The following is a 21596-nucleotide window of genomic DNA, read 5'->3' as shown; positions in this document are numbered from 1 at the left end:
ATGATTCAGACAGACTTAAGCATCGATATGACTGAGAAAATCTCATCGTATTCAACACCTTGAACTTGTCAAAAAACTTTTTGCGACAAGTCGAGCTTTGTAGATAGTAACACTACTATCAGCGTCTGTCTTCCTCTTGAAGATCCATTTATTTTCTATGTCTTGCTGATCATCGGGCAAGTTCACCAAAGTCCACACTTTGTTCTCATATATGGATCCCATCTCAGATTTCATGGTCTCAAGCCATTTTGCGGAATCTGGGCTCATCATAGCTTCCTCATAGTTCATAGGTTCATCATGGTCTAGTAACATGACTTCTAGAACAGGATTACTGTACCACTCTGGTGCCGACTGTACTTTGGAAGACCTACGAGGTTCTGTAGTAACTTAATCTGAAGTTTCATGATCATCATCATTAGCTTCCTCACTAATTGGTGTAGGAATCATTGGAACTGATTTCTGTGATCAACTACTTTCCAATTCGGGAGAAGGTACATATTACCTTATCAAGCTCTACTTTCCTCCCACTCACTTCTTTCGGGAGAAACTCCTTCTCTAGAAAGGATCCATTCTTAGCAACAGAGATTTTGCCTTTGGATCTATGATAGAAGGTGTACCCAACAGTTTCCTTTGGGTATCCTATGAAGACGCACTTCTCCGATTTAGGTTCGAGCTTATTAGTTGAAACTTTTCACATAAGCATCGCAACCCCAAACTTTAAGAAATGACAACTTTGGTTTCTTGCCAAACCACAGTTCATAAGGCGTCGTCTCAACGGATTTTGATGGTGCCCTATTTAAAGTGAATGCAGCTGTCTCTAATGCATAACCCCAAAAATGATAGTGGTAAATCGGTAAGATACATCATAGATCGCACCATATTCAATAAAGTCTGGTTATGACGTTCGGACACACCATTACGTTGTGGTGTTCCATGTGGCGTGAGCTGTGAAACTATTCCACATTGGTTTTAAATGAAGGCCAAACTCGTAACTCAGGTATTTGTCTCTGTGATTAGATTATAGAAACTTTATTTTCTTGTTACGATGATTCTCCACTTCACTCTGAAATTCTTTGAACTTTTCAAATGTTTCAGACTTGTGCTTCATTAAGTAGATATACTCATATATGCTCAAATCATCTGTGAAGGTCAGAAAATAATGATACCCGCCACAAGCATCAACACACATTGGAGCGCATACATCAGTATGTATTATTTCCAACAAGTCAGTAGCTCGTTCCATTTTTCCGGAGAACGGAGTTTTTAGTCATCTTGCCCAAAAGGCACGGTTTGCAAGCATCAAATGATTCATAATTAAGTGATTCCAAAAGTCCATCTTTATGGAGTTTCTTCACGCGCTTTACACCAATATGACCCAAATGGCAGTGCCACAAATAAGTTGCACTATCATTATCAACTTTGCATCTTTTGGCATCAATATTATGAATATGTGTATCACTACGGTCGAGATCCAACAAACTATTTTCATTGGGTGTATGACCATCGAAGGTTTTATTCATGTAAATAGAATAACAATTATTCTCTGACTTTAAATGAATAACCGTATTGCAATAAACATGATCAAATCATATTCATGCTCAACGCAAACACCAAATAACATTTATTTAGGTTTAACACTAATCCCGAAATTATAGGGAGTGTGCGATGATGATCATATCAATCTTGGAACCACTTCCAACACACATCGTCACTTCACCCTCAACTAGTCTCTGTTTATTCTGTAACTCCTGTTTCGAGTTACTAATTTTTAGCAACCGAACAAGTATCAAATACCCAGGGGCTACTATAAACACTAGTAAGGTACACATCAATAACCTGTATATCAAATATACCCTTGTTCACTTTTCCATCCTACTTATCCACCAAATATTCAGGGCATTTCTGCTTCTAGTGACCATTTCCTTTGCAGTAGAAGCACTCAGTTTCAGGCTTTAGTCTAGCTTTGGGCTTCTTGACGGGAGTGACAACTTGCTTGTCAATCAACTTGATGCTCTTTCTTGATTTCTACCTTCGTCGATTTCAACATCACGAAGAGCTCAGGAATCGTTTTCGTCATCCCTTGCATACTATAGTTCATCATGAAGTTCTAGCAACTTGGTGATGGTGACTAGAGAACTCTGTCAATCACTATCTTTTCTGGAAGATTAACTCCCACTTGATTCAAGCGATTGTAGCACCCAGACAATCTGAGCACATGCTCACTAGTTGAGCAATTCTCCTCCAGCTTTTAGCTATAGAACTTGTTGAAGACTTCATATCTCTCAACTCGGGTATTTGCTTGAAATATTAACTTCAACTCCTGGAACATCTCATATGGTCCATGACGTTCAAAACGTCTTTGAAGTCCCGATTCTAAGCCGTTAAGCATGGTGCACTAAACTATCAAGTAGTCATCATATTGAGCTAGCCAAACGTTCAAAATGTCTGCATCTGCTCCTGCAATAGGTCTGTCACCTAGCGATGCATCAAGGACATAATTCTTCTGTGCAGCAATGAGGATAAACCTCAGATCATGGACCCAGTCCGCATCATTGCTACTATCATCTTTCAACTTAGTTTTCTCTAGGAACACATATAAACATAGGGAAGCAACAACGCGAGCTATTGATCTACAACATAATTTCAAAAATACTATCAGGACTAAGTTCATGATAAATTAAAGTTCAATTAATCATATTACTTAAGAACTCCCACTTAGATATACATCCCTCTAATCATCTAAGTGATCATGTGATTCAAATCAACTAAACCATGTCCGATCATCACGTGAGATGGAGTAGTTTTCAATGGTGAACATCATTATGTTGATCATATCTACTATATGATTCACGCTCGACCTTTCGGTCTCAGTGTTCCGAGGCCATATCTATATATGCTAGGCTCGTCAAGTTTAACCTGAGTATTCCACGTGTGCAACTGTTTTGCACCCGTTGTATTTGAACGTAGAGCCTATCACACCTGATCATCACGTGGTGTCTCAGCACGAAGATCTTTCGCAATGGTGCATACTCTGGGAGAACACTTATACCTTGAAATTTAGTGAGAGATCATCTTATAATGCTACCATCAATCAAAGCAAAATAAGATGCATAAAGGATAAACATCACATGTAATCAGTATAAGTGATATGATATGGCCATCATCATCTTGTGCTTGTGATCACCATCTCCGAAGCACCGTCATGATCACCATCGTCACCAGCGCGACACCTTGATCTTCATCATAGCATCATTGTCGTTTCGCCACCTATGGCTTCTATGACTATCGCTGCCACTTAGTGATAAAGTAAAGCAATTACAGGGCGATTGCATTGCATACAATAAAGCGACAACCATATGGCTCCTGCCAGTTGCCGATAACTTTGTTACAAAACATGATCATCTCATACAATAAAATTTAGCATGATGTCTTGACCATATCACATCACAACAAGCCCTGCAAAAACAAGTTAGATGTCCTCTACTTTGTTGCAAGTTTTACGTGGCTGCTATGGGCTGAGCAAGAACCGTTCTTACCTACGCATCAAAACGACAATGATAGTTCGTCAAGTTAGTGTTGTTTTAACCTTCTCAAGGACCGGGTGTAGCCACACTCGGTTCAACTAAAGTTGGAGAAACTGACACACGCCAGCCACCTATGTGCAAAGCACGTCGGTAGAACCAGTCTCGCGTAAGCGTACGCGTAATGTCGGTCTGGGCCGCTTCATCCAACAATACCGCCGAACCAAAGTATGACATGCTGGTAAGCATTATGACTTTTATCGCCCACAACTCACTTGTGTTCTACTCGTGCATATAACATCTACGCATAAAACCTGGCTCGGATGCCACTGTTGGGGAACGTAGTAATTTCAAAAAAAATTCCTACGCACACGCAAGATCATGGTGATGCATAGCAACGAGAGGGGAGAGTGTTGTCCATGTACCCTCATAGACTGAAAGTGGAAGCGTTAGCACAACACGGTTGATGTAGTCGTACGTCTTCACGATCCGACCGATCAAGTACCGAACGTACGACACCTCTGAGTTCAGCACACGTTAAGCTCAATCACGTCCCACGAACTCTGATCCAGAAGAGCTTTGCGGGAGAGTTTCGTCAGCACGATGGCGTGTTGATGGTGTTGATGATACTACTGACGCAGGGCTTCGCCTAAGCACCGCTATGATATTACCGAGGTGGAATCTGGTGGAGGGGGGCACCGCACACGGCTAAGAGATCAAGAGATCAATTGTTGTGTCTAGAGGTGCCCACTGCCCCCGTATATAAAGGAGGGAGGGAGAGGCCGGCCCTAGAGGGGGCGCGCCAAGTGTGGGGAGTCCTACTAGGACTCCCAAGTCCTAGTAGGAATCCCCTTTCCTTTCCGGAGTAGGAGAGAAGGAAAGAGGGGGAGAGGGAGAAGGAAAAGGGGGCTGCACCCCTTGTCCAATTCGGACCAGAGGGGGGGGGGCACGCACCTCCTTCCTTTTGGCCTCTCTCCTCTATTGCCGTATGGCCCAATAAGGCCCAATACTTCTCCCGGTGAATTCCCATAACTCCCCGGTACTCCGAAAATACCCGAATCACTCGGAACCTTTTCGATGTCCGAATATAGTCGTCGAATATATCGATCTTTACGTCTCGACCATTTCGAGACTCCTCGTTATGTCCCCGATCTCATCCGGGACTCCGAACTACCTTCGGTACATCAAAACACATAAACTCATAATATAAATTATCACCGAACGTTAAGCGTGCGGACCCTACGGGTTCGAGAACTATGTAGACATGACCGAGACACGTCTCCGGTCAATAACCAATAGCGGAACCTGGATGCTCATATTGGCTCCTACATATTCTACGAAGATCTTTATCGGTCAAACCGCATAACAACATACATTGTTCCCTTTGTCATTGATATGTTACTTACCCGAGATTCGATCGTCGGTATCTCAATACCTAGCTCAATCTCGTTACCGGCAAGTCTATTTACTCGTTCTGTAATACATCATCCCGCAACTAACTCATTAGTTACAATGCTTGCAAGGCTTATAGTGATGTGCATTACCGAGTGGGCCCAGAGATACCTCTCCGACAATCAGAGTGACAAATCCTAATCTCGAAATACGCCAACTCAACAAGTACCTTCGGAGACACCTGTAGAGCACCTTTATAATCATCCAGTTACGTTGTGACGTTTGGTAACACACAAAGTGTTCCTCCAGTAAACGGGAGTTGCATAACCTCATAGTCATAGGAACATGTATAAGTCATGAAGAAAGCAATAGGAACATACTAAACGATCAAGTGCTAAGCTAACAGAATGGGTCAAGTCACAGAATGGCTCAAGTTAATCAAATGAAAACTCATGTCTATGGTTAGGAAACTTAACCATCTTTGATTAACGAGCTAGTCAAGTAGATGCATACTAGTGACACTATGTTTGTCTTTGTATTCACACATGTATTATGTTTTCGGTTAATACAATTCTAGCATGAATAATAAACATTTATCATGAAATAAGGAAATAAATAATAACTTTATTATTGCCTCTACGGCATATTCCCTTCATTTTGATGTACCGAAGATAGTTGGGAGTCCCGGATGTGATCACGGACATGAAGGTCGATATATTGAAAGCCTTTGTTTGGACATCAGAATGGTTTCAGATGAGTTCGGGCATTTACCGGAGTACCGGGAGTTACCGGAACCCTCCCGGGGAGCATATGGACCTTAATGGGCCTTAGTGAGAGAGGAGAGAAGGAATCATAGGAGGGGGCGCCCCCCAAGCCCAATCCGAATTGGGTGAGGGGCCGGACCCCCTTTCCTTTCTCATTCCCCCTCTTTCTTCTATTCCTAGTGGGACTAGGAAAGGAGGAGTCCTACTCCCAATAGGAGGAGGACTCCTCCCCCCATGGCACGCCTAGAGAGGCCGGCCGGCCTCCCCCTCCCTCCTTTATATACGTGGGGAGGGGGGCACCTTAGAACACACAAGTTGACATAGTTTGGCCGTGTGCGGTGCCCCCCTCCACAGTTACACACCTCGGTCATATTGTCGTAGTGCTTAGGCTAAGCCCTATGCCGGTAACTTCGTCATCACCATCACCATGCCGTCGTGCTGATGAAACTCTCCCTCGTCCTTAACTGGATCAAGAGTACGAGAGACGTCCCCGATCTGAACGTGTGCTGATTGCGGAGTTGCTGTATGTTCGGTGCTAAGATCGGTCGGATCATGAAGACGTATGACTACATCAACCACATTGTCATAATGCTTCCACTTTCGGTCAACGAGGGTACGTGGACACACTCTCCCCTCTCGTTGCTATGCATCACATAGATAGATCTTGCGTGATCGTAGGATTTTTTTTGAAATGACCGCGTTCCCCAACAGTGGCATGATAACCCACAAGTATAGGGGATCGCAACAGTTTTGGAGGGTAGAGTATTCAACCCAAATTTGTTGATTCGACACAAGGGGAGCCAAAGAATATTCTCAAGTATTAGCAGTTGAGTTGTCAATTGAACCACACCTCGAAACTTAGTATCTGCAGCAAGGTGTTTAGTAGCAAAGTAATATGATAGTGGTGGTAATGGTAACAAAATAAAGACAACAAAAGTAATGTTTTTGGTATTTTGTAATGATTGTAACAGTAACAACGGAAAAGTAAATAAGCGAGAACCAGTATATGGAAAACTCGTAGGCACCGGATCAATGATGGATAATTGTGCCGGATGTGGTTCTCATGTAACAGTCATAACATAGGGTGACATAGAACTAGCTCCAGTTCATCAATGTAATGTAGGCATGTATTCCGAATATAGTCATACGTGCTTATGGAAAAGAACTTGCATGACATCTTTTGTCCTACCCTCTCGTGGCAGCGGGGTCCTATTGGAAACTAAGGGATATTAAGGCCTCCTTTTAATAGAGAACCGGAACAAAGAATTAGCACATAGTGAATACATACTCCTCAAACTATGGTCATCACCGGGAGTGGCTCCGATTATTGTCACTTTGGGGTTGCCGGATCATAACACATAGTAGGTGACTATAGACTTGCAAGATAGGATCAAGAACTCACATATATTTATGAAAACATAATAGGTTCAGATCTGAAATCATGGCACTCGGGCCCTAGTGACAAGCATTAAGCATAGCAAAGTCATAGCAACATCAATCTCAGAACATAGTGGATACTAGGGATCAAACCCTAACAAAACTAACTCGATTACATGATAAATCTCATCCAACCCATCACCGTCCAGCAAGCCTACGATGAAATTACTCACACACGGCGGTGAGCATCATGAAATTGGTGATGGAGGATGGTTGATGATGATGACGGCGACGAATCCCCCTCTCCAGAGCCCCGAACGGACTCTAGATCAGCCCTCCCGAGAGAGATTAGGGCTTGGCGGCGGCTCCATATCGTAAAACGCGATGATTTCTTCTCTCTGATTTTTTTCTCCCCGAAAGCCAATATATGGAGTTGGAGTTGGCGTCGGAGGGCCACCAGGGGGCCCACGAGGTAGGGGCGCGCGCCCAGGGGGGCGCCCCCACCCCCTCGTGGATAGGGTGTGGGCCCCCTGGTCTTCATCTTTTGCAAGGATTTTTTCATTAATTATCCTAAGATATTCCGTGGAGTTTCAGGTCGTTCCGAGAACTTTTTTTTTCTGCACAAAAACAACACCATGGCAATTCTGCTGAAAATAGCGTCAGTCCGGGTTAGTTCCATTCAAATGACACAAGTTAGAGTCCAAAACAAGGGTAAAAGTGTTTGGAAAATTAGATACGACGGAGACGTATCAGCTCCCCCAAGCTTAAACCCTTGCTTGTCCTCAAGCAATTCAGTTGACAAACTGAAAGAGAAAAAGAAAAACTTTTACAAACTCTGTTTGCTCTTGTTGTTGTAAACATGAAAAGCCAGCATTCAAGTTTCGGCAAATATTATGGACTAACCATACTAACAATAACACAAAGGTCTCACAATTACTCATATCAATAGCATAATCAGCTAGCAAGCTATAATAACAAAACTCGGATAACAACACTTTCTCAAAATAATCATAACATGATATAACGGAATGGTATCTCGCTAGCCCTTTCTGAGACCGCAAAACATAAATGCAGAGCACCTTCAAAGATCAAGGACTGACTAAACATTGTAATTCATGGTAAAAGATATCCAGTCAAGTCATACCCGAAATAAACCAATAATAATGAATGCAAACGATAGCGTGCTCTCCAGCGGGTGCTTTTTAATAAGAAGGGTGATGACTCAACATAAAAGTAAATAGATAGGCCCTTCATAGAGGGAAGCAGGGATTTGTAGAGGTGCCAGAGCTCAGTTTTAAAATAGAGATTGAATAACATTTTGAGCGGCATACTTTTGCTGTCAACGCAACAACTATGAGATGACGATATCTTCCATGCTAAACAAATTATAGGCGGTTCCCAAACAGAATGGTAAAGTTTATACTCCCCTTCCTCCACAAGCATCATTCCATGGCTTGCTCGAAATAACGAGTGCCTCCAACATTCAACGGGTCCAAAGGGGAGTTTTGTTTGCAATTATTTTGATTTAGTTTGCATAAAGCATGGGACTGGGCATCCCGGAGACCAGCCATTTTCTCGTGAATGAGGAGCAGAGTCCACTCCTCTTGAGAATAACCGCCTAACATGGAAGATAAGGGCAGCCCTAGTTGAAACATGAGCTGCTCGAGCATACAAAACAACATTTCATTTGAAGGTTTGGAGTTTGGCACATACAAATTTACTTGGAACGGCAGGTAAATACCGCATATAGGAAGGTATAGTGGACTTATATGGAACAACTATGGGGCTTAAGGAGTTTGGATGCACAAGCAGTATTCCCGCTTAGTACAGGTGAAGGCTAGCAAAAGACTGGGAAGCGACCAACTGGGAGAGCGACAACAGTCGTAAACATGCATCAAAATTAATTTACACCGAATACAAGCATGATTAGGATATAATACACCATGAACATAAATATCATGAAGGATATGTTGATTTGATTCAACTACATGCGTGAACATGTGCCAAGTCTAGTCACTGGATTCATTTAAAGGAGGACACCATCCCATCATACCACATCATAATCATTCTAATAGCATGTTGGCACGCAAGGTAAACCATTATAACTCATAGCTAATCAAGCATGGCACAAGCAACTATAATCTCTAAATGTCATTGCAAATATGCTTACTTCATAATAGCTAACTCAGGAACGATGAATCATCATATTTACAAAAACAAGAGAGGTCGAGTTCATACCAGCTTTTCTCATCCCAATAAGTCCATCATATATCATCATTATTGCCTTTCACCTGCACGACCGAACGAAGTGTATAATAATAAGAGTGCACGTGCATTGGACTAAGATGGAATCTGCAAGCATTCAATAAACAGGAGAAGACAAGTAATATGTGCTCTAAGTTAAATAAACAATCATGCACATAAGAGCCACTTCAACAATTTAATCATGGTCTTCTCCTACTGACCCCCAAAGAAAAGAAAAGAAATAAAAAACTATTTACACGGGAAAGCTCCCAACAAGCAAAAGCAGAACGGGAAATATTTTTGGGTTTTCCGTTTTAATTACTACAGCAAAGAAATAAACTACTACTATTTTTTTTGTTTTTCTTAAGGTTTATTAAACACACAAGAAGAAAGCAGGAAACAGAAAATAAACTAGCATGGATATTACAGTGAAAGAGTATGAACACCGACATCTAGCAATGAGTGTGTGTGAACATGAATGTAATGTCGGTGGGAAATACGTACTCCCCCAAGCTTAGGTTTTTAGCCTAAGTTGGTCTATTGCCAGGGATGGCCTGGCGGATACCCGTAAGCGAAGCTGGGGTCATACTGTGACGAAGAAGGCTCTGGCTGCCATTGGCTGGCAGCCTCCTCTGGATCCCAAGAATAAACAGATAGTCGTGGAGGCTCAACTTGTGACTCCGGTTCCGGGGCGGGTGCAGGATTTCGATAGGCTTGAATGGCCGCCCACGGAACGATGTGAGGACCTGCAGACAAGTTAAACAAAGAGGGAGCAGGCAAAGTAATAATCTCAGGGTGATGTTTATCAAATTACAATTTATATTTGAGGTCCCCTTCACGACTCTTAATAAGAAAATCATGCGCTAGCATACTCCTATAATCTAAATAAGCACGAGGCAGCGATGTTTCCTCTTCCTCCTCATGCCTAATAGGTATTTCAAAATGTTCAGCTAGGCGTGAGGCATAAATACCTCCAAAGATGGGGCCTTTAGTACGGTTCAGACTTAACCGCCTAGCAACAATTCCACCCATACTAACAGAGTTACTTTGATATAAACCATGGAACAAAATCATAACATCAGGAATACTAAAGTTTCCATAGTTTCCGCGACCTATCAAGCAACGACTAGCAAATAAGGCAAAGTAGCGTAAAATAGGAAAATGTATGCTAGTGATTCGTCCATCAGAAACCTTCCTGGTTTCTCCCACCGTGATAGTGTTAATAAAAGCTTCTACTTCATTACGGTGTGGTTCATCCAAGGTGCCCTCAAAAGGTATTTTGCGAACCTCACAAAATTCAGCTAATGGCATCCGCTTAAGAACGTCATATAAATGAAATTCTACCGATGGAGGTGAACTCTTAGGGAAAAAGTAGAAATTTTGCACAAAAGTATTTGTGAGTAAGAGATACTGATGAAGTTGGTCGCGGAGGAAGTCAGTGAGGCCAGCATTCTCAATTAATAAATAGAAGTCTTCATAAATACCGACTCACCTAAAGAAGTCATCGGAAGGCCATTCACATGGCCGAACCTCCGCGGTGCGAGGCAAATTAAATTTGGGCTTCTGTTCTTCTTCCTTTTGTTTTTCCTTAGCGCTTCGGCTCGACGAGCCCCTCAAAAATCTCTTCATTAATTCCGAAAGAATCTGAAATTTTTAGTAACTTCAAATAAAAGTGAACCAACTTCAATAAAATTGATAGCAACAACTCCTGCAAGTGCCTAGAGCCTATATAAAGCATTGGAACTACTTGGTACCATATAAATTTGACATGCAAGCTCAAGAACATGGTCACCTATGCAGCACAAATTTGCAATGAATAAAGCACTAGAACAAAAACTAATTGGACCAATGGAGGAGTCACATACCAAGGAACAATCTCCCCAAGCAGTTTTGCGAGAGGCGCTTTGAGCAAGGAGATTGAAAATCACAGCAACGGGGACTGGAACTCATGCTTGAGTTGGTTTTTTGTGTTTGTGTGAGACAGAGGAAGAAGATGGGTGCAGTAATAAGTGGAGGAGGGCCACCGTGGGCCCATGAGGCAGGGGGGCGCCCAGGGGGGTAGGGCGCGCTCTCCACCCTCGTGACCAGGTGACAGCCCCCCCCCCCCCCGCGGTGATTTTTGCACAGTAAATTCTCAAATATTCCCTAAAAAATCATATTAAATTGGCATGGAATTCTGAGGACTTTTATTTTCGGGAAATTTTTATATTGCACGGATAAGTCGGGAGACAGACAGAAAAGTACTATTTTACTTTATTTCTACTAAATAACAGAAAATATAAAGAGGGTACACAAGGTGGTGCTTCTAGTTTCATCCATCTCGTGATCATCAAAATGAATCCACTAACAAGGTTGATCAAGTCTTGTTAACGAGCTCATTCCGATTAACCCGGAACCAGAGAAATTTCAAATAGCACTAAGTTACCTCAACAGGGATATGAAAATCCCCAACAATAAGTATATCATACTTTTTCTTGACAGTACGGAGAGGAAATTCAAAACCTCCAAATATAATTGGTGGATTTTTTCCAATAGAGTTGATACTGTGGACCTGAGGTTGTTTCCTTGGAAAGTGTACTGTGTGCTCATTGCCATTAACATGAAAAGTGACATTGCCTTTATTGCAATCAATAATAGCCCCTGCAGTATTAAGGAAAGGTCTTCCAAGAATAATAGACATACTGTCATCCTCAGGAATATCAAGAATAACAAAGTCCGTTAAAATAGTAACGTTTGCAACCACAACAGGCACATCCTCACAAATACAGACAGGTATAGCAGTTGATTTATCAGCCATTTGCAAAGATATTTCAGTAGGTGTCAACTTATTCAAGTCAAGTCTATGATATAAAGAGAGAGGCATAACACTAACACCGGCTCCAAGATCAAACAAAGCGGTTTTAACATAATTTCTCTTAATGGAGCATGGTATAGTAGGTACTCCGGGATCTCCAAGTTTCTTTGGTATTCCACCCTTAAAAGTATAATTAGCAAGCATGGTGGAAATTTCAGCTTCAGGTATCTTTCTTTTTATTAGTAATAATATCCTTCATATACTTAGAATAAGGATTTGTTTTGAGCACATCAGTTAATTGCATACGCAAAAAGATGGGTCTAATCATTTCAGCAAAGTGCTCAAAATCCTCATCATCCTTTTTCTTGGATGGTTTCGGGGGAAAAGGCATGGGTTTTTGAACCCATGGTTCCCTTTCTTTACCATGTTTCCTAGCAACAAAGTCTCTTTTATCATAGCGTTGATTTCTTGATTGTGGGTTATCAAGATCAACAGCATGTTTGGCTTCTACATCATTATCATTACTAGGTTGAGCATCAACATGAACATTATCATTAACATTATCTCTGGGTTCATGTTCATCACCTGATTGTGTTTCAGCATCATAAAAAGAAATATCATTTGGATTCTCAGGTGGCTCAGCGATAGGTTCACTAGAAGTTTGCAAAGTCCTATCATTTTTCTTTTTCTTCCTTTAAGAAGAACTAGGTACATCAATATCATTTCTCTGAGAATCTTACTTGATTCTCTTAGGGTGGCCTTCAGGATACAAAGGTTCCTGAGTCATGCTACCGGTTCTAGTAGCCACTCTAACAGCATAATCATTTTTCTTACTATTCATTTCATCAAGCGCTTCTTTTTGAGCTTTAAGTACTTGTTCTACTTGAGTGGTAACCATAGAAGCATGTTTGCTAACAAGTTTAAGTTCACCTCTAATATCAGCCATATAATCACCCAAGCATTTAATCATATAAGAATCTTGTTTTAATTGTCTACCAAAATAAGCATTAAAGTCATCTTGCTTAAACATAAAGTTATCAAACTCATCCAAGCATTGACTAGCAATTTTAGCAAGAGGGACTTTAGCTTTATCATATTTATAGAGAGAATTTACCTTTACTACCTGTGTCGGGATATCGGGAGGTTCTTCAGTAAATAAGTAATTGAGATCATATACTTCTTCAACAGGCGGTAAATTAAGACCGTGTATTTCTTCAATAGGAGGTAGATTCTAAACATCTTCAGCTTTAATACCTTTTTCTTTCATAGATTTCTTTGCCTCTTGCATATCTTCAGGACTAAGAAATAGAACACCTCTCTTCTTCGGAGTTGGTTTAGGAATAGGTTCAACAATTGGCTCAGGAGCTGGCTCGGGGGGTGCCCATCTATTTTCATTTGTAAACATATTGTTCAATAGAATTTCCGCTTCATCCGGTGTTCTTTCCCTGAAAAGAGAACTAGCACAACTATCCAGGTAATCTCTGGAAGCATCAGTTAGTCCATTATAAAAGATATCAAGTATTTCAGGTTTCTTAAGAGGATGATCAGGCAAAGCATTAAGTAACTTGAGAAGCCTCCCCCAAGCTTGTGGGAGACTCTCTTCTTTAATTTGCACAAAGTTATATATTTCCCTCAAGGCTGCTTGTTTCTTATGAGCAGGGAAATACTTAGTAGAGAAGTAATAAATCATATCCTGGGGACTTTGCACACAACCAGGATCAAGAGAATTAAACCATATCTTAGCATCACCCTTTAATGAGAACAAAAATATTTTGAGTAAATAAAGGTAGCGCGATCTCTCATTATTAGTAAATAGGGCAGCTATATCATTCAACTTAGTAAGATGTGACACAACAGTTTCAGATTCATAGCCATAGAAAGGATCAGATTCAACCAAAGTAATCATATCTAGATCAACAGAAAAATCATAATAATCCTTATCGGGAACACAAATAGGTGAAGTAGAAAAAGCAGGGTCGGGTCTCATTCTATCTCTAAGAGATTCTTTACTCCATTTAATTAGCAACCTCTTAAGTTCATATCTATCCTTGCAAGCAAAAATAGCGGCAGAAGATTCTGCATCAAATAGATAACCTTCAGGAATAGGAGGCATATTTTCATCATCACTCTCATCATTGTATTCAGGTGTAATAATTTCTCTTTCTCTAGACCTAGAAATTTGCTCATCAAGAAATTCACCAAGAGGCACAGTAGTATCAAGCATAGAAGTGGTTTCATCACAAGTATCATGCATAGCAGAAGTGGCATCATCAATAACATGCGACATATCAGAATTCATAGCAGTAGCAGGTTTAGGTGTCGCAAGCTTACTTATAACAGAAGGAGAATCTAGTGCAAGGCTAGATGGCAGTTCCTTACCTCCCCTCGTAGTTGAGGGCAAAATCTCGGTCTTACCGTCTTTCAAGTTCTTCATAGTGTCCAGCAGATATAAATCCCAAGTGACTCAAAGAATAGAGATATGCTCCCCGACAACGGCGCCAGAAAAAGGTCTTGATAACCCACAAGTATAGGGGATCGCAACAATTTTTGAGGGTAGAGTATTCAACCCAAATTTGTTGATTCGACACAAGGGGAGCCAAAGAATATTCTCAAGTATTAGCAGCTGAGTTGTCAATTCAACCACACCTGGAAACTTAGTATCTGCGACAAGGTGTTTAGTAGCAAAGTAATATGATAGTGGTGGTAATGGTAACAAAAGTAAAGACAACAAAAGTAATGTTTTTGGTATTTTGTAATGATTGTAACAGTAACAACCAAAAAGTAAATAAGCGAGAACCAGTATATGGAAAACTCGTAGGCACCGGATCAATGATGGATAATTATGCCGGATGTGGTCCATCATGTAACAGTCATAACATAGGGTGACACAGAACTAGCTCCAGTTCATCAATGTAATGTAGGCATGTATTCCGAATATAGTCATACGTGCTTATGGAAAAGAACTTGCATGACATATTTTGTCCTACCCTCTCGTGGCAGCGGGGTCCTATTGGAAACTAAGGGATATTAAGGCCTCCTTTTAATAGAGAACCGGAACAAAGCATTAGCACATAGTGAATACATGAACTCCTCAAACTATGGTCATAACCGGGAGTGGTTCCGATTATTATCACTTCGGGGTTGCCGGATCATAACACATAGTAGGTGACTATAGACTTGCAAGATAGGATCAAGAACTCACATATATTCATGAAAACATAATAGGTTCAGATCTGAAATCATGGCACTCGGGCCCTAGTGACAAGCATTAAGCATAGCAAAGTCATAGCAACATCAATCTCAGAACATAGTGGATACTAGGGATCAAACCCTAACGAAACTAACTCGATTACATGATAAATCTCATCCAACCCATCACCGTCCAGCAAGACTATGATGGAATTACTCACACACGGCGGTGAGCATAATGAAATTGGTGATGGAGGATGGTTGATAATGACGACGGCGACGAATCCCCCTCTCCAGAGCCCCGAACGGACTCCAGATCAGCCCTCCCGAGAGAGATTAGGGCTTGGCGGCGGCTCCGTATCGTAAAACGCGATGATTTCTTCTCTCTGATTTTTTTCTCCCCGAAAGCCAATATATGGAGTTGGAGTTGGCGTCGGAGGGCCACCAGGGGGCCCATGAGGTAGGGGGCGCGCCCAGGGGGGGGGGCACCCTCGTGGACAGGGTGTGGGCCCCCTGGTCTTCATCTTTTGCAAGGATTTTTTATTAATTATCCTAAGATATTCCGTGGAGCTTCAGGTCATTCCGAGAACTTTTATTTTCTGCACAAAAACAACACCATGGCAATTCTGCTGAAAACAACATCCCGGGTTAGTTCCATTCAAATCACACAAGTTAGAGTCCAAAACAAGGGTAAAAGTGTTTGGAAAAGTAGATACGACGGAGACGTATCATGGCATCCGAGCCAGGTCTATGCGTAGATGTTATATGCACGAGTAGAACACACTTCTTACCAGCATGTCATATTTTGATTCGGCGATATTCACTACACACATCCATGACATTTTGGGCCGAGCGAATTTTTTTCCTGTCATACATATGACACTTCTATGACGATAATTGTGAAAAAACCCGGTGTCATCATAGATGTGGTGCGCTCCTACTTCTATGACAAAAAATCATGACAGAAAATTGGCTTTTCGTCATGGGCGGGCCAGAGATGCAGCTGCATGACATTCTTTGGGCCGTCCATGACGGAAAAAACTGTGGTAGAAGCGAGGGCGAGGAAAATTTCGGGGAGTTCCCGGTTACGGTGGGTGGTCGGGGGCCGAGCGATGCACGTTTCTCTCGTACACGTACGCGTGTGTGTGCGAGGTGTTGGCTCTAACTGAACCCGAGCGAGGCGTTGGGCTCTAACTGAACCCGAGCAATTGCACTACAGGCTACGCGTTACTAAACCCGAGCGATCGATTCCTTCGCTACTACTGCTAACTGAAGCCGATCGATGCTGCCTCTCTGGATGAACAGTGAGCGTTGCAGGGGGGGGGGTTGGATGAACAGTGAGCGGTGGGAGTGGATAAACAGGACCCGTGGTGTTGCCTCTGGATGAACAGGACCCCGATCGATCGAGCCGGTTGGGGCTGGATGAACAGGACCCCGTGGAGGGTTGGATGAACAGGACGACCCCGTGGAGGGCTGGATGAACAGTAGATGGTGGAGGCGTGGATGAACAGTAGCCCGTGGAGGGGTGGTTGAACTGGAGCCCGTGGATAGGGGTGGTTGAACAGTAGCCGGTGGAGTAGCGCACGGTGGAGGCTGGATGAACAGGAGCCCGTGGATGAACAGTCGCAGGTGGAGGCTGGAGGAGGTCGACGGTGGATGAACAGTAGCCCGTGGAGGCTGGAGGAGGTCGACGGTGGAGATGAACAGTATCCCATGGAGTCCCGTTTTGCGGTCCGCCACACCCCTCCCGATGAACAGGACCCCCGTTTATACCGTAGTGCTCCAACACAAGTCCGTTTCGTCCGTTTTGTGGTACGCCACACCCCTCCCGATCAACAGGACCCCCATTTCGACCGTAGGAGGTCCGTTTCCTCCGTTTTGTGGTACGCCACACCCCTCCCAATCAACAGGACCCCCGTTTCGACTGTAGGAGGTCCGTTTCCTCCATTTTGTGGTACGCGACACCCCTCCCGATGAACAGGACCTTGTTCCGAACGTAGGAGGTCCATTTCCTCCGTTTTGTGGTACGCCAGGCCTCATTTCCATCACCTGTTCCGTCCAAGCCCTCCCAATGAACACGACGGCGCATTCCATTCTGACCCAGCTGGTTGGCTCCCCATGAACACGACGACGACACTGTTTCTCTGTTCCGACCCAGCCAATGTACACGAGCCCTGGCCGTACGTATATATGCGCGAGTAGGCGTTCGAGACCCCACCCGTATGTACACATACGTGGCCGTATTTTCTTTCTTGCACCCTGGCCGCTGTACGTACGTGTACATGCTACGTGCGCGCCTCTACTACGACACGTGCGCGCCTCTACATCCACCAGTATATATGTACATACACGTTCGCGACCAGAATGACAACACTACGTACGCTTCGACTAGGTGGGTCCCGACTGTTAGGCACTTCCTTGCATGCGAAGATGTAGCTGGTGGGTCCCAACTATCACGGGGGCGAATCGTTTTTTTGCCCGGATGCAATTCCTTGTGTGCGAAGGTGTAGCTGGTGGGTCCCAGCAGTCATGGGGGAAACGTTTTTTTCGCGAAATACAGTGGCCCGTCCGGTGGGTCCCTGCTGTTAGGTGGAGGAATAATTATTTTGCATGCAATAAGGAGGCACTTCCTTGCGGCCGCCGTGGACTCAGCTGTCAGCCTCTCCACGTACAGTCCATGTTCGATGGAAGCCGTTCCTTGCCCATGTTGACCACGCCGCGCCGAGAGCACCAGGGCGATGGACGACGGCGAGGCCTAGGAAGGGGACGATGCGGAGCCAGGGAAGACGCGGCAGTGGATGCCCACACATAGAGGAGTACGAGGGTTCACTGGTTCGCTGTGGTGTCAGGCTACCGTCGCTGCAGAATAACAGTTAACAGGGGGTGTGGGTGAGTAGAGGGATGGCCTGGCCAGCGGTGGGAGTAGTAGGGGGCGGTGAGGCCTCTGCCGCATCGCAGCCGACCATGGGAGGCAGGAGCACGAGACACGACCGGCGCTGGTTTGGGCAGTTGGAGCAAGAAGAACAGAGGTTGAAGAAGCACTACGGCCATTGGATGGACATCGTACGGTCACTGGAGCTAGAATCATGCATATTGACTAAGTTGACAAAGCCCTCCGTCCCCGTCAACTTAGTAGGCCCACAAGTCAGCGGCGGTAACGTTTTTTTCATGAAATACAGAGGCCCTTTTGGTGGGTCCCTGATGTCAGGTGGAGGAATCATTATTTTGCGCGTAATAAGGAGGCATTTCCTTGCGTGCGGCCATGGACCCAGCTGTCGGCCTCTCCATGTACAGTCCACTTCAGATGCATGTCGGTCGTTGACCATGTTGACCAGGCCGCGGCGAGAGCACCAGGGCGGTGGATGACGGTGAGGCCTAGGAAGGGAATGAGACGGAGGCAGGGAAGACTCGGTAGTTGTTTCCCACGCGGAGGGGAGTACGACTGTACGAGGGTTTACTGGTTCGTCTGCCGTCACCGGAGAATAATAGCAGGTGTGGGTGAGTAGAGGGATGGCTAGGCCAGCGATGGGAGTACGGTGGGGCGGTGAGGCCTGCGCGGCAGCACAGCCGGCCACGGGTAGGAGGGAGCATGCAGTCCCGCCGGCGCTTGTTTGAGCGGCTGGAGCAGGAAGAGCAAATATTGAAGAAGCACGACGGCCGTTGGATGGAAATCCAACAGTCACTGCTTGTGCGTCAACCTTTTTTTTAGGAAAGCCTCAAATCTGTGGAAATCAGCATACAACCCATCTGCCATTATTTCTAATAATTTACAGCCCATTTGCTAATTCTTAAGGGTTTTTTTGGAGGCCATATTCTTTTTGTTAGCATTACAACCCATATTATGGCCACGGTTAAAAAATTATACGAAATTTTGCATATTTTGGTGTGGTCCAAACTGTTTTAATCCCGGAATTTCAAGCCACATTCAAACTGATTTTAAAAATAAATGTATATCAATATAAAGTCCAACAAATTGTCCACGCATAAAAATCAATGCAATTTAAAATCTCGAAATGAAAAAAAAAATTGAAACTAATTGCCAGTTTGATGTGTTTTAAAAATGCACATCCCATTTCTCATTACTGATAGGCCATTTTCTCGGCCAGCCGAATGAAGCTCTCCTCGTCTTGAAAGATTTGCAGCCCAACATGCCTGACAAAGCGACTTACTTGGCAAATCACAAAAAAACTGGGCTATGGCCATGGACCTAGCTGTCAGCCTCTCCACGTACAGTACTCTTCTGATGGAAGTCGGTCCTTGACCACATTGACCATGCCGCGCTGAGAGCACCACGGCGGTGGATGACAGCGAGGCCTAGGAAGGGGACGACGCGGAGCCAGGGAAGACGCGGCAGTGGATGCCCACGCGTAGAGGAGTATGAGGGTTCACTCGTTCGGCTGCGGTGTGAGGCTGCCGTCACCGCAGAATAACAGGGGGTGTGGGTGAGTGGAGGGATGGCCTGGCCAGCGGCGGGAGTAGTAGGGGGCGGTGAGGCCTCCACGACATCACAGCCGGCCACGGGAGGCAGGAGCAGACGGCATGACCGGCGCTGCTTTGGGTGGCTGGAGCAAGAAGACCAGAGGTTGAAGAAGCACGATGGCCGTTGGATGGACATCATATAGTCACTGCACCTAGAATCGTTCATATTGACTAAGTTATCAAAGCCCTCCGTCCCCGTCAACTTAGTGGGCCCAGCTATCAGCCTCTCCACGTTCAGTATACTTCCGATGGAAGTCGTTCCTTGACCATGTTGACCACGCCGAGTTCCGTTGCATGCATGCGTCCATGGGCATGGTGCGTCCTGATACGTCTCCAACGTATCTATAATTTTTTATTGTTCCATGCTATTATATTACCTGTTTTGGATGTTTATGGGCTTTATTTTATACATCTTTATCATTTTTGGGACTAACCTACTAACCGGAGGCCCAGCCCATATTGTTGTTTTTTTTGCCTATTTTAGTATTTCGAAGAAAAGGAATATCAAACGGAGTCCAAACGGAATGAAACCTTCGGGAACGTGATTTTTGGAACAAACGAGATTGGAAGAGCTTGGAGTGCAAGTCAAGAAGCTCCCGAGGACCCCACGAGATAGGGGGCCGCACCCGCCCTGTAGGGCGCGCCCCCTGTCTTGTGGGACCCTCGGACGTCCACCGACGTACCTCTTCCTCCTATATATACCTACGGACCCCGAAAACATCCTGGGGCACCACGAAACACAATTTCCACCACCGTAACCTTCTGTATCCGCGAGATCCCTTCTTGGAGCCTTCGCCGGCACTCTGCTGGAGGGGGAGTCGACCATGGAGGACCTCTACATCAACATCCTTGCCCCTCCTATGAGTTGTGAGTAGTTTACCACAGACCTACGGGTCCATAGTTATTAGCTAGATGGCTTCTTCTCTCTTTTTGGATCTCAATACAATGTTCTCCCCCTCTCTTGTGGAGATCTATTCGATGTAATATCTTTTTGCGGTGTGTTTGTTGAGATCCGATGAATTGTGAGTTTATGATCAGATTTATCTATGGTTATTAATTGAATCTTCTCTGAATTCTTTTATGTATGATTGAGTTATCTTTGCAAGTCTCTTCGAATTATCGGTTTGGTTTGGCCTACTAGATTGATCTTTCTTGCCATGGGAGAAGTGCTTAGCTTTGGGTTCAATCTTGCAGTGTTCTTACCCAGTGACAGAAAGGGTTGCAAGACACGTATTGTATTGTTGCCATCGAGGATAACAAGATGGGGTTTATATCATATTGCATGAGTTTATCCCTCCACATCATGTCATCTTGCTTAATGCGTTGGTATGTTCTTATGAACTTAATACTCTAGATGCATGCTGGATAGCGGTCGATGTGTGGAGTAATAGTAGTAGATGCAGGCAGGAGTCGGTCTACTTGTTATGGATGTGATGCCTATATACATGATCATGCCTAGATAACGTCATAATTATTCGCTTTTCTATCAATTGCTCGAGAGTAATTTGTTCACCCACCGTAATACTTATGCTCTCGAGAGAAGCCTCTAGTGAAACCTATGCCCCCCGGGTCTATCTCTTATCTTATTTGCTTGCAATCTACTTTTATTTGCATCTTTACTTTCTTGCATCTATATTATAAAATACCAAAAATATATCTATCTTATCATACTATCTCTATCAGATCTCACTTTCGCAAGTGGCCGTGAAGGGATTGGCAACCCCTTTATTGCATTGGTTGCGAGTCCTCAGTTTGTTTGTGTAGGCGCGTGGGACTTTGGAGGAGCCTCCTACTGGATTGATACCTTGATTCTCAAAAACTGAGGGAAATACTTAC

This window comes from Triticum aestivum, chromosome 3B, assembly GCF_018294505.1.
Source record: "Triticum aestivum cultivar Chinese Spring chromosome 3B, IWGSC CS RefSeq v2.1, whole genome shotgun sequence".
NCBI lineage: Eukaryota > Viridiplantae > Streptophyta > Magnoliopsida > Poales > Poaceae > Triticum > Triticum aestivum.
The sequence above is the reverse complement of the archived record's forward strand: the minus strand, read 5'-3'. Positions refer to the sequence as shown.